Source organism: Aotus nancymaae, unplaced genomic scaffold (assembly GCF_030222135.1).
Source record: "Aotus nancymaae isolate 86718 unplaced genomic scaffold, 86718_ANA_hifiasm-v0.15.2.pri h1tg000193l, whole genome shotgun sequence".
Taxonomy (NCBI): domain Eukaryota; kingdom Metazoa; phylum Chordata; class Mammalia; order Primates; family Aotidae; genus Aotus; species Aotus nancymaae.
The window spans coordinates 1,710,846-1,725,745 of NW_026988608.1; the positions used below are offsets into that span (position 1 = coordinate 1,710,846).

Genomic DNA, 14,900 nt, shown 5'->3' on the forward strand with positions numbered 1-14,900 from the left:
GCGAGAGGGACCTGGCCTGCAGGTGCTGGAACAGTCGGAGCCATGCGGCAGGAAGGAGAGTCAGAGCACGTCAGAGCGCGAGAGGGACCTGGCCTGCAGGTGCTGGAACAGTCGGAGCCATGCGGCAGGAAGGAGAGTCAGAGCACGTCAGAGCGCGAGAGGGACCTGGCCTGCAGGTGCTGGAACAGTCGGAGCCATGCGGCAGGAAGGAGAGTCAGAGCACGTCAGAGCGCGAGAGGGACCTGGCCTGCAGGTGCTGGAACAGTCAGAGCCATGCGGCAGGAAGGAGAGTCAGAGCACGTCAGAGCGTGAGAGGGACCTGGCCTGCAGGTGCTGGAACAGTCGGAGCCATGCGACAGGAAGGAGAGTCAGAGCACGTCAGAGCGCAAGAGGGACCTGGCCTGCAGGTGCTGGAACAGTCGGAGCCATGCGGCAGGAAGGAGAGTCAGAGCACGTCAGAGCGCAAGAGGGACCTGGCCTGCAGGTGCTGGAACAGTCGGAGCCATGCGGCAGGAAGGAGAGTCAGAGCACGTCAGAGCGCAAGAGGGACCTGGCTTGCAGGTGCTGGAACAGTCAGAGCGATGTGGCAGGAAGGAGACCTGGCCTGCAGGTGCTGGAAGGCTGTGTGGAAGGCGTAAGCGGGAATCTGGGCTGCCTCTGGGAGCCAAGTCTAGCTCCCGACTGAGAACTGGCACGCATGAGAACCTGAACAAACAGCATTCAGACAACTGCCTGGAAGAGTCTGGAAGGAGATTCAGTCCAAGAGCCTCCAGAAAGGGATGCGGCCCTGCTGGCACCTTGATTTCAGGCTCCTGCGACCCTAAGCAGAAGACCAGCTAGGCAAACTGCCCAGACAATTCTGACCCAAGGAACTGTGAGATAATAAATAGGTGTTGTAAGCCATTAAGATTGCGGTGACTTGTTACGGCAGCGGAAGAAAGCAGGTTCGTGTGTGTGCAGAAACACGTGCGCTTTCGTACCCTCACTACTCCTCTTGCCACTCCTGCTATCTTCCAGCCTCAGTGTCTTGTTCAATCCCTGGCTCACCTTGACATGCTGACGCTGTAGCTGTGTATGAGCAGTCGACTGCTTTTATTCAGCAGGGGCCACCTTCTGAGCAGCTGGCGGGTGCAGGTATGAAGAGGGATCGACCTGTGCTCTCAGCGGCACCGTGGACACGCCCCCGGTGTCCAGAACAGCATTGAGCACTTCACATGCACGTCATTTAGTGCTCACGAAGCTCTACGAGCTGAGCATTGCCATCCTGTTTTCTCAGATGGTGAAACTGAGGCTTAGAGGGATTAAGTCACTTGCTTACGGCTTTACAATCACCGAGAACTGAAGCCCGGTTTAAGGTATGTTCAAATCTTGAGGCTGGGGCTCTTAGCCTTGAGTCTGGATGTCATAAAACATGGAGTAGTGCAGGGGCGTATGCTCCACACTCCACCCTTCATGGCAGATTGCGGGGCCGGGGGGCACAGGGGCCTCAGCACTGGCTCTGCCTGGCACGGACAGCCTCATTCAGTGACTGAACCCGCTGGCCACAGCCTCCTGGGATCCTGGTGCGCGAGAACAAGAGGATGCCGGTGGGGCGGGATTTCCACCCGGCTCTGTGGCTGAGTCCATCATCGGTGCTGCGGGAGACACTCAGTGGGTCCTGTGCCGTGGCTGGAGCGGCCGCTCCTGACGCATCATCCTCGGCTTGCAGATTGGCCCGGGGAGCACGTTGTGGGAACTCCCTAGCCCTTCCTCCCGATAGCCCTCTCTTTCCAGGCTTTCCAGTCTTATTCTCCATGTGTGGCTGCTGGAGGCTCTGCTCTCTCTCTAGGCTCCCATTCCCTTGAATTTCTCCAGGTTGCCGTTGGAGCAGCCTCCCAGCATTTTCTGTCAGGCCCTTCTCTCTGGTTCCCAGCTTCCCTCCACGACCAGCCCACTGGGAAGGAATCCCACCTCCCTGGAGTTTGGTGTTCTTGTCCTCTATGTGGAAGGATAAGCCTAGTGCCTGGTAGCATGGTCTTGATGCTAACCTTGCAAAGGCAGAGGCATGAGTTCCTGAGGTCCTTTCCCAGGTAGCTGGAGGGGACTGGATTTGTGGGCGACCAAACCCTGTCCCCTTTCCTTTCCCTGGATTCCTCCCATCAGGTACAGCAGCTCCTGTTCTTCTAGGCATGGCCCTTCGCTTAGAACCAGGTATAAGACATACTCTCGAAGCCTCCCTGTTCAGTTAAGATAATGAGCTGAAGTACAGGCACAAGACAGAAAAATGTGGGAGGCCCCTTGCCCTGTGTGCCAGCTCCTGTCCCTGTGGCTCTGGGTTGGATGTCTGAGCACATGTCCGAGAGGACAGCTAGAGGGGCCTCGGAGGAGGAGCCAGCCTGCCAAAAGCAGCCCACCCTGCGGGGCTGGGGATACTGGCACCTGTGGTCTGCTGAAGAAAGGCCCCTCAAGGATGTCCATGTCCTAATCCCTAGGACCTGTGACTGCAGCCTGTGAAACACAGGTCTGAGCAGATGTGACTGATGAAGGGTCTTGAGACGGATAGGATCCTGGGAGACCCGGTGGGCAGGTGGAGTCACGGCGTGGGCAGGAGGGCTGGAGAGGGAGGGGAGGTGACTCAGAAGCAGAGGCTGGTGGGCTGGCCACGGCGGGGAGGCAGGCGGCCACACGGTGGGAGAGGCGAGGGCTGGCTGCTCCCTTGGAGCCTCCAGCAGGCACCAGCCCCTATTTCAGCCCCATGAGGCTGCTTTGAAATTCTGCAGAATTGTCCGAGAACATCTGTGCTCTCTTGAGCCACTAAATTTTGGTAACTAGCTAGAGCAGCCACAGAGAGTGAACATGCGTCCCCAGGGAAGTTGGAGAATGTGGGGGCTGGGGACCCAGCAGCCACTTTAGGAGCCTTGAGTTATCTGTCTCTGTTTGTGTGTCTGTCTCTGTGAGTTTGTCTGTGTCTCTGTGAGTGTGTCTACTATGTGTGTCTATGTATCTCTGTGTGTGTCTCTGTATCTCTGTCTCTGTGTGTATCTCTGTGTCTCTGTCTCTGTGTGTCTGTCTCTGTCTCTGTGTGTGTGTCTGTGTGTCTCTGTCTCTGTGTGTCTCTGCCTCTGTGTGAGTCTGCCTGTGTGTGTCTGTGTGTGTATCTCTGTCTCTGTGTGTCTGTGTCTGTCTCTGTGTGTCTGTCTCTGTGTGTATCTGTGTGTCTCTGTCTCTGTGTCTGTGTGTCTGTGTCTCTGTGCGTGTGTCTGTGTGTGTTTCTGTATCTCTGTGTCTCTGTCTTTGTGTGTGTCTCTATCTCTGTGTGTCTCTGTCTCTGTGTCTGTATGTCTGTCTCTGTGTGTCTCTGTTTCTGTGTGAGTCTGCCTGTGTGTGTCTGTGTGTGTATCTCTGTCTCTGTGTGTCTGTGTCTGTCTCTGTGTGTCTGTCTCTGTGTGTGTCTGTCTCTGTGAGTTTGTCTGTGTCTCTGTGAGTGTGTCTACTATGTGTGTCTATGTATCTCTGTGTGTGTCTCTGTATCTCTGTCTCTGTGTGTATCTCTGTGTGTCTCTGTCTCTGTGTCTGTATGTCTGTCTCTGTGTGTCTGTGTTTCTGTGTGAGTCTGCCTGTGTGTGTCTGTGTGTGTATCTCTGTCTCTGTGTGTCTGTCTCTGTGTGTATCTGTGTGTCTCTGTCTCTGTGTCTGTGTGTGTGTCTGTGTGTGTGTCTGTGTGTGTTTCTGTATCTCTGTGTCTCTGTCTTTGTGTGTGTCTCTATCTCTGTGTGTGTCTGTCTCTGTATATGTGTCTCTGTGCATGTGTCTGTGTATACATCTCTGTGTGTCTGTCTCTGCGTGTGTCTCTGTATGTGCCTGTCTCTGTGTGTGTCTCTGTGTGTGTCTGTGTGTGTCTGTGTGTGTCTGTGTCTGTGTGTATCTCTCTCTGTTTGTGTTTAACTGTGTCTGTCTCTATGTGTGTGTCTCTGTATGTGTATCTCTGTGCCTCTGTCTCTGTGTGTATGTGTGTCTCTGTGTATATGTGTGAGTGTGTAGGCCCCGAAGAGGTCTTGTGGTCACCTTGAGGGGTCCCCAGCAGAGGGTGAAAAAGGGTGTTGGCCGAGGGCTGGGAGGGTAGGTGTGGGCCTGAGAGACGCCGGCGTGGCCGCCTGCTGACGGAGAGCCAGAGCCCTCCCCTGCGAGACACCAACAGAGGGAAAGAAGGACGGGGACCCTAAACCCATGTTTTTATGCAGATTTGACAGAGTGTGGGCTGGACCTGAAGGTGGACCAGGTCGTAGAATGGCGCCATGGTTGTCGCCTGATGTTTGCAGCTGAGACAGGCAGGCCCACAGGGTGTGTCTCATGGGCACACCTGCTTTGTTCAGTGGAGAGCTGCTTCAGTGCCTGCTCCCTGAGGCTTCCCAAGTGTCCTGGGCCCGTCAGGGAGCGCAGGAGTGATGCAGGGGCACAGTGACCCCATGGATGTCTGCAGAAAGAATCCGGAAGACCTGCATGCCACGCTCCTCTGTGCACACGTGAGCCTCGCGCTACAATCACCCCACCGCGAGAGACTTACTTATATGGCGTCAAACAAAGGAGAAGGCGGTGATGACTTCCGAGTGGATGGCACTCTTCCCACGAGGGAGCTGACAGGGACGTTGCCCCAGGCAGGGGAACCCGCACGTGAACTCAGAATGTGAAGACACTAGTATGAATCTAGGGTAAAGGTTGTTGAGATTTTTTTTCATCATGTTTTTCTTTTAATAAGGGCTTTTAATCAAAAGTGTAGCTTTGAAAATCTCCAGCTTGTTGCGACAACCGGGAAAGCCAGGGAGCTGCCTCACACTGCACACCACCACGTGAAGCCGTGGGCCGCTGTGTGTTTGCAAACTCTCCATTACCAAGGCTGGAATCCAGTGCATCGCTGTAAAATCAGAGCCAACATTTAAAATGAGGAGGATGATGCACGTCCTGCTTTGATTCAAGGAGAAAGGACACGTTCTTGGTACAGTAAAACAAAACACAAAAGTAAACAAATCTTCAGAAATCACTAGATATGTATATGTGTGTGTTTATATATGTATTTTTATATAATTAGGATTATCATCAACATTTAAACTATTAAAAATAAGGTTGCCACCTAACCTTTTCTTTTGGTAATGGGGTATTATTTTTTAAGGAGAAAAACCAAAGGTTTTACCCAGACTCTAAAGTTTCCCAACTTCAGTTCTGTTTTCTGCTGTGCAATTCCCCACCTTCGTGCTGAATACCCGAGGCCCGCCACCAGCTCTGGCTGGCAGGAGGCAGAGCAAGCTTTCATTCTGGTCGTCAAGATGACAGGCCCACGAAAGCACAGCTGAGAGAGGGCCTGAATTCTTCCCCAGGAAGGAAATCCCTTTCCCACAATGGGTCTGCAAGTCCCCCACAGCCACCTCTTCCCCGTTTCTTACTGCTGTTTGTTAACTGTTTGTTTTGCCTTAAAGCGAGATGGCAATCTTAATCAAAAAGGGAAGCTAGATTTTTTAAATAACTTAAAAAAAACATTTTTATATAAAGCGGCAAAAACATTATCTTCCTCTCTGCAGAAAGAAATATGTTGACAAGGAGACACGGCGATGTGAACGGACCGCCCGTCAACTCCTGCTCCACTGGGCGCCCCCGACCAGCCTCACCTCGGCGCCACTCCTTCACTGCATCAGCGCTGTCTGAGGAAGACCCTTAGGCATCTTCAGCTGCTCTTTTCCTTCTGGATTGCGATTTTCATCGTCGGACCTGGTCCCACTAGGGATAGAGTTTTCACCGTTCGCAAGCCCGTCTTCTGTGGCCTTTGCTTTGCTGTCGGCCTCTCTGATGTTCAAGGCATGCTGCACTCCAGCCTCCTCGAGATTTCTCAAGACCGGGGGAGCGTCCAGTCCCCCACGCTGCTCTCCTCACATTTGGGAAGTGGAGGCTTCCCCTCCATCTGCGGGCGGTGGTACTCCCAGCTGACAGCTGCTTTTTCCAAAATCTCTTTCTCACCTAAGCGCAATTTGATGGCCATTTCTGCATGAACACTAAGATCCTGGTTTTTCAAGACGGATTTATCTTCCTCAATAGTTGTTTTATATGTTTTTAAAAGAAGCGAAGCTCTATCTTCAAGAAATGTCCAAAGTTTGACCTCATTGTCCCAGCTAACAGGAAATTCAGAGTTCCCCAAGGTGAAGATTCTCTCAGTAGCATTGTCTCCCAGCAAGTGTTCTTTCAGTTCTTCTTCAGTCATGCAGAATACTCGGAGAGAAGCCAGAAGCTGGGCAGAGATGGGCGGCTCCGTAAAACGGAACGCAGAAACGCTGGAAGTGGGGATGCCGCACGCGCCAAGACCTCACCTTCATGGCGTTCAGTCTGTCACTTTCACTCACTCCAAGCTTTATTTTCACTCTGTCATGTGAGTTATCATCAAAGAAAAAACCACTGTGGATCACAAACTGCATTTGATCGAGCGCCATAAAAAATGTAAATCTGCTCTCCAGCCCGAAAATCCTGCAGAGCTGCACACTCACAGCGGTCATCTTCCAGGTTGTAACCAGTAGTGATCAGGCCGTTGCTGTGGTTACACATGTCCCATAAAGGAATCAGAGCCAGGGTCACCCGGGAACCGTCCTCGTCGTAACAGAAGAGACTGCCCACTTGTAGTCCTCATAAGTGAAAGAATCCTTCAAGGGCAGTGTGTTGGCATGAGGATGGGTCTGGATGACTTTATAGAAGTAGGCATACTCTCAAGCTGTGTTTTTATACTGGCTGAAGACATCCTGTATAGCTTGTGTGAACTGAAGATACCGAACTTCATCTTCAAAGTAGAGAGGAGTGTCGTATTCACTGGGGAGAGTTTGAGTGCAGGGCTGCCAGAAGGAGTTAGGGCTGGCTCGCTCACACAGCAGATGAAAGGCCAGTGCGATGTTTCCCATGGCTTGAAGGATTCGGTCTTGAGAATATAAAGGCCCCGACACTGAACTTTTAGCAGATTCAACAGTCATTAGTAATTTTCATGGAACCCATAAGAACAATTCTTCTGCCTTGATATCTCTTGTTGCTCTCAAACCAAAGCCCTCTTCTCTGAAGTTCACCATTTCAAAACCCTTGACAGAAGCCCCATTTTCAGAGGCCCATTTCATTAGATCAGGAGAGTAATCTTCTCTTTTTCCGTCAAAAGTAACGGACAGACCTTTTGGCTTTTTCCGTATTTTCTCAACTAGAGTCTGGATCTGCACATCCTCTTCCCACTCTTTTTCTGGGCCAGGCGCAGGACTGCTGCATTTCTGCAGCAGTTCACTGGTCAGGTTCAAGATTTCCTTCGGTGACACAGTTTCTGTAGCAGCAGTGCTGGATTTCTGAGTTTTTACTCGACTCTTCTTACCCATTTTCTGACTGCCCGCTTCCCCTAGCGCAGCGGGAACGACGCACTCCGGCCCGGACCCCGACGTCCGCCTCAACCAACCCCCAGGCTGTGGTGTGGCGGCCGGACGGGAGGGGAGGGGCAGCAGCCTGAGATGGCCCTGCCGCCGCGGCCCAACCCCCATTGAGATGTTTTAAACCAAGACAGTACCCTAATTGCTTTTAATTTTTCAATGAATTATTTTTATTTTGTTTTAGAGACAGAGTTTTTCTCTGTCACCCAGACTGAAGTATAGTGGCACAATCATAGGTTCTTGCAGCCTTGAACTCCTGGCCTGAAGTGATCATCCTGCCTCAGCCTCCCAAGTAGCTGGGACTTCAGGCGCCTGCCACCACGTCTAGCTAATTTTTGTATCTTTAGCAGAGATGGAGTTTCACCATGTTGGCCAGGCTGATCTTGAACTCCTGGCCTCAAGAGATCCGCCTGCCTCGGTCTTCCAAAGTGCTGGGATTACTGCGCCCAGGCTGTTGTTTTGATTTTCAATTACTTAATGATGTATGATGTTCAGTATCTTTTCCTATGTTTATTTGCCATGCATATATCTTCATTTCTGAGATTCAGATCTTTTGTCCATTTTGAAATTGGATCGTTCGTGTTCCTATGGTTGCATTTTAAGAGCTGTTTGTATGTTTGGATGCAATCTGTTACAAGGCATGTGTCTTGCAAGTTTTTCCCCAGTATGTGACTTGTCTTTTCATTGTTTTTTTTGAGTCGGAGTCTTGCTCTGTCACCCAGGCTGGAGTGCAGTGGCATAGTCGTGGCTCACCGCAACCTCCGCCTCCTGGGTTCAAGCAGTTTTCCCTGCCTCGGCGTCCTGAGTAGCTGGGATTACAGGCGCATGCCACTACGCCCAGCTAATTTTTTGTATTTTTAGTAGAGATGGGGTTTCACCATGTTAGCCAGGATGGTCTCTATCTCTTGACCTCGTGATCCACCTGCCTCGGCCTCCCAAAGTGCTGGGATTACAGGCGTGAGCCACCGCGCCCGGCCTTCATTCTCTTAACACTGTCTTTCATAGAGCAGAAATATTTAATTTTAATGAAGTACAACTTGTCATATTTTTCTTTTATGGATTATGCTTTTGGTGTTATATCTAAAACTCATCTCCAAACCAAAAGTCACTAAATATTCTTCTATGTAATCTTGGGGGAGTTTTATAGTTTTGCATTTTACGTATAGGTCTATGATCTATTTTACACTTATCATAGCCAAAGGCCAAGGAGCAGTTAGGTCTGTGATCCTATTTATTTATTTATTTTTACGACAGAGTCTGGCTCTGTTGCCCAGGCTGGTGAGCAGTGGCACAATCTCTGCTCGCTGCAACCTTTACCTCCTGGGCTCAAGTGATTCTTGTGTTACATCCTCCCAAAGAGCTGGGGTTACAGGCATGTGCCACCACACCGGCTAATTTTTCTCTTGTTAGTAGAAATGGGTCTCACCATGTTGCCCAGGCTGGGCTTAAATTCCTGCCCTCAAGTGATTTTTGCCCTCCTCAGCCTTCCAAAGTGCTGGGATTACAGGCGTGAGCCATGGCGCCCAGACTGAGTTTTTTTTTTTTTTTTTTTTTAAGAAATAATTCACACGTGGGGATAACTTTATTTCAAAAATAAAAATATTAGCTTCATGATATTCCAAAATACAGTTTCGTTCTCTAGATTATAAAAATCAGGGCAACTCTAAGGCAGTTCGGAGCCCGAATGTCAGCAGAAGTGTGGAATGGAAGGCACGTGTGTCTGGTAATTTCCCTTCACTAGGAGCCTATTTGAATTTAAATTATGCACAATAAATGTCAAGTCTTCCCCCATTTATCTGAGTAACTTAAAAGTTCTGTACGTTGAAAAAAGATCTTTGTACATCAAAGGCTCCTTAACAATGTGAATCTTCTCACCTTCTCGTGGGAGGAAGTGTCAAGTTGATTGACAAGATGACTTTCTGCTTGCTCCAGAAAGGAAGGCTCCTTGGCTCACAGAGACCCAAGATGTGCCTTTGTCTCTTCCTTTCTCCATCAGCAGCTCGGATCCGCCTTCTCCCAGGGTCACCATCATGCTGTCTGCCCAAGTGGGTCACCTCCTGAGAAGTGCCACCATAGGGGCAGTACACCATTAAGTGGGGTGACTCGTCCTCAGGGGCCCGTTACTGAGTCTTCTGTCAATACATTCGAACAAAGGCATTATAAAACCAACTGAAAACAAGGAATTCTAGAATGTGCCCTCTCCAACTTGACCCATGCGTGCTGGTTCAAGGAGCACTTCAAGTGCTCCGAGCTCTAAAAATAAGTCTCAGTGGGTGTCTGTGAGCCTGGGGGTGTAAGACCAAGACCCTGGCTCCTAGGAATCGCGGCGGATGAGAGTACAATCGGAGAGGCATCGGCCCCAGGCGGCCCACCAGTGGTAGGGTGGACAGAGAGCTGGGTGGAGCTGGGGCGGGGCCCCCACCCTCCCGGCCGGGGTGGGGGTGCTGGAGCACTGGGATTCTGAGTCACGGTGTTCCCAGCCCCGCTGTAACGCGAGGACCCTGCGTGCATCTTCAGCCTCCCTGGGTTTGTTTGCTCATCCTTGATAAGTCACAGTTCTTGCTCTGCTGACCTGCCTGCCATCAAGAGTTATGAGGTCAAAAGAAAAATGAAAGCTCTCCGAACACGGTGAGCTGCTCTTACTGTGAATCTTCGCAGAGCTGGGAAATCACCTTCTGGGCCCAGCTCTTACTGTCAAAGTACAGACGACCCGAGACACACCGCAGTCCCGCGACCCCGCCCCGCCCCCAGGCCTGCAGACCCACGCCCTGCGCACCGGGCCCTCCGCTCGGGGCTCCCCGCCGGGACGCCGCTGTCCTCTGCTGCCCCCTGCTGGCCGAGCCTGAGCAGCCGCTCGGCGCAGACCGTCCTTCCGGCCCCGGAGGCGGCATCACCCCAGTGCCTATAAACGACCTCCGGAATGGAGAGCACACCCAGGCCAATGCCCGCGCTCCTGAAGTGCTGACTCTGTGGACACCCAGGGATTGGGGCAGGGCACAGAGGCTCCCTGGATGTGGAGAGCGGGCGCCGGCAGTGGAGACACCAAGTCAGGAAACCCTGACTCAGGCGTGGGCCGCAGCAGGTGTCTGTCCCTCCCCAGCAGGTATCTGTCCCCATAGCAGGTTACTGTGTCTCCCCAGCAGGTGTCGGTGCCCCACGGCAGGTGTCTGTGTCACCCCAGCAGGTGTCTGTGCCCCACAGCAGGTGTCTGTGTCCCACGGCAGGTGTCTGTGTCCCCACGGCAGGTGTCTGTGTCCCACGACAGGTGTCTGTGCTCCCCCCGGCAGGTGTCTGTGCTCCCCACGGCGGGTGTCTGTGTCCCCACGGCGGGTGTCTGTGTCCCCCCGGCGGGTGTCTGTGCTCCCCCCGGCGGGTGTCTGTGTCCCCACGGCGGGTGTCTGTGTCCCCACGGCAGGTGTCTGTGCTCCCCCCGGCGGGTGTCTGTGTCCCCCCGGCGGGTGTCTGTGCTTCCCCCCGGCAGGTGTCTGTGTCCCCACGGCAGGTGTCTGTGTCCCCACGGCAGGTGTCTGTGCTTCCCACGGCAGGTGTCTGTGTCCCCCCGGCGGGTGTCTTTGCTCCCCCCGGCGCTCCCCCCGGCGGGTGTCTGTGTCCCCCCGGCAGGTGTCTGTGCTTCCCCCCGGCAGGTGTCTGTGCTTCCCCCCGGCAGGTTTCTGTGCTTCCCCACGGCAGGTGTCTGTGTCCCCACGGCAGGTGTCTGTGTCCCCACGGCAGGTGTCTGTGCTTCCCACGGCAGGTGTCTGTGTCCCCCCGGCAGGTGTCTTTGCTCCCCCCGGCAGGTGTCTGTGTCCCTCAGCAGGTGTCTGTGTCCCCCGGCAGGTGTCTGTGTCCCCCGGCAGGTGTCTGTGTCCCCCCAGCAGGTGTCTGTGCCCCCCCAGCAGGTGTCTATGTCCCCCAGCAGATGTCTGTGTCCCCCGGCAGGTGTCTGTGTCCCCCCAGCAGGTGTCTGTGCCCCCCAGCAGGTGTCTGTGTCCCCCGGCAGGTGTCTGTGACCCCCCAGCAGGTGTCTGTGTCCCCCAGCAGGTTTCTATGTCTCCCCCAGCAGGTGTCTGTGTCCCCCAGCAGGTGTCTGTGCCTCCCTGCTAAGGCAGTTGTCTGTGTCCCCCCAGCAAGTGGCAGTGCCTCACCTGGCAGGGCCCACAAGGAAGTCTTCTGCCCCTTGGACCTTCTCCTTAGAAAGCCAGTGACATTGCCTGACCCCTTCTCTGCCAGGACAACTGGCTCCTAAGGTGAGTGCCACTGGGGTGAGTGCTCCTGGGGAGAGTTCTCCTGTGGTGAGTGCTCCTGGGGTATGTGCTCCGGGGGTGAGTGCCCCTGGGGTGTGAGCTCGTGGGGTGTGTGCTCCGGGGGTAGGTGCCCCTGGGGTGTGTGCCCCTGGGGTGAGTGCCCCTGGGGTGTGTGCCCCTAAGGTGTGTGCTCCTGGGGTATGTGCTCCTGGGGTGAGTGCTTCTAGGGTACGTGCTCCTGGGGTGAGTGCTCCTGGGGTACGTGCTCCGGGGGTGAGTGCTCCGGGGGTGAGTGCTCCTGGGGTACGTGCTCCTGGGGTGAGTGCTCCTGGGGTACGTGTTCTGAGGGTGAGTGCTCCTGGGGTACGTGCTCCGGGGGTGAGTGCTCCTGGGGTGAGTGCTCCTGGGGTGAGTGCTCCTGGGGTATGTGCTCCTGGGGTGAGTGCTCGTGGGGTGTGTGCTCCTGGGGTGAGTGCTCCTGGGGTACGTGCTCCTGGGGTGAGTGCTCCTGGGGTGTGTGCTCCTGGGGTGTGTGCCCCTGGGGTGAGTGCTTCTAGGGTACGTGCTCCGGGGGTGAGTGCTCCGGGGGTGAGTGCTCCTGGGGTACGTGCTCCGGGGGTGAGTGCTCCTGGGTGAGTGCTCATGGGGCGAGTGCTCCTGGGGTACGTGCTCCTGGGGTGAGTACTCCTGGGGTACGTGCTCCTGGGGTGAGTGCTCCTGGGGTGTGTGCCCCTGGGGTGAGTGCTCCGGGGGTGAGTGCTCCTGGGGTACGTGCTCCTGGGGTGAGTGCTCGTGGGGTGAGTGCTCCTGGGGTGAGTGCCCCTGGGGTGAGTGCTCCTGGTGTACGTGCCCCTGGGGTGAGTGCTCCTGGTGTACGTGCTGCTGGTCTAGGAGCCCCGTGTTTGCCACACCCCTTCCTCATGGAGAAAGCAGAAGCCTTGGAGAAGTCTCTGAAGAAGCTGTGGGGGTTCAGTAGGAGAGAAGCGGGCAAATCCATTCACCCCAGGGGAGGCACAGGGGACTCGGCAGGTACAACATACCCGGGTGAGTGTGGTCACACCACAGCACAAAACCACACACACTACACACCACACACACACCACAAAACCACACACACACCACACACCACACACAACACAAACCACACACACCACACACACACCACAAAACCACACACACCACACACAGCACAAGACCACACACATCACACACCACATACAGCAGAAACCACACACATCACAAAACCACACACACACTACATACCACACACAGCACAAACCACACACACACCACACACAGCACAAAACCACACACATCACACACCACACACACCACACACAGCAGAAACCACACACACCACAAAACCACACACACACTACACACCACACACAGCACAAACCACACACACCACACACACACCACAAAACCACACACACACCACACACAGCACAAGACCACACACATCACACAACACACATGCCACATACACCAGAAAACCACACACACATCACAAAACCACACACACACCACACACCACACACATACCACACACACAAAAAACCACACACACCGCAACCCCCGACACAACACACACACAAAACCACACACACCACAACCCCCCCACACCACACACACCACAAAACCACACACACACCGCACACCACACACATACGACACACACCACAAAACCACACACACACCACAACACACACACCACACACAGCACAAAACCACACACACACCATACATGCCACACACAGAAAACCACATGCAAAACACAACTACACATATACCACAAAACCTCACAGATAACACCACACAAGTCACACAAATGCCACACACACACCACAAAACCACACGCACCACAAAACGCACGTATGTGACACACACCACAAAACCCCCCACACACGCCACACACACCACAAAACCATACACATGCCGCACAGCACAAAACCACACACACACCACACAACACAAACATGCCACACACAGCAGAAAACCACACGCAAAACACAAATACACATACACAACAAAATCTAACACACACAAAAACAACCACACACACTCACCACACACACACATCTCCACCACCTACACCACACACACACCACACAAGCACACACCCTGTGCACCACACACCACACACATACCACACACACACCACACACAGCACATGACACACACAGCACAAAACCACACACAAAACACAACCACACACATTTGCCACACACACCACATTCCCACCACATACATCACACATACCACACAAGCACACACACACCACACACACCATACACCACACACATGCCACGCACACCACACACACCACAAAACCACACATGAAACACACACATACACTACAAAACCACGCACACACAAAACACACCATACACGTTACATATGCACCACACACACAGATGCACATAAACACCCCACACATCATAGACACATATATGCCCTCCCACATACACACACCACTCTCATACTGAAAACCATACATACACACACTACACACACACACACGGCACACATCACACTCCCCACCACACACTGCACGTGCGTGCACACACTCACACCACACAATACTCAAAGGTACAGGCTCGTGCCAATGTTCCGTCCCCATAGGTTGCCTGGGCCCCGGACGAGTGTGCCCTGGAAGGAGGCAGTCGGGAGATATGGGTGGGCACCCCTGCGACTCTGCACAGTGTTCGGGGATGCCGGGGCTGGCGGGGGAATGGGGAGCGGCATCCTGGCTGGGCCCTCTCGCCCCACACTGACTTCGTGGCCATCTTGGTCATTTCCAGCAGGGTCCATGTGGCACGGCTGCGGGTTTTGGGCCACTCACCATCCTGGGCATGGTCAGCTTACTGCCTTCCAGCCTCAAGGCATGCTCCAAGAAGTGGCCTGCAGGGAGCTCCTGTTCTTCCTGTTGTCGGACCAGACAGATGTAGCAGGCATGGTACTTGGTGTGCATGGTGCTTGGTGAGTGTGGTATTTGGTGAGCATGGTACTTGGTGAGCCTGGCACTTGGCATGCATAGTACTTGGTGAGTGTGGCGCTTGGTAAGGCTGATACTTGGTATGCATAGTACTTGGTGAGGATGGCGCTTGGTGAGTGTGGTACTTAGTGAGTGTGGTGCTGGTGAGCATGGTACTTGGTGTGCATGATACTTAGTGAGCATAGTATTTGGTGTGCCTGGTACTTGGTGAGCATGGTACTTGGTGAGCATGGTACTTGGTGTGGA

The 14,900-nt window shown here is 53.7% G+C and overlaps 1 pseudogene; it reads right to left on the bottom strand.

Annotated features, from left to right (window-relative positions):
- Positions 1-720: 720 nt before the first annotated feature.
- LOC105732894 (actin-histidine N-methyltransferase-like) lies at positions 721-7,364 on the bottom strand (annotated as a pseudogene).
- Between the last annotated feature and the right edge of the window lie 7,536 nt (positions 7,365-14,900).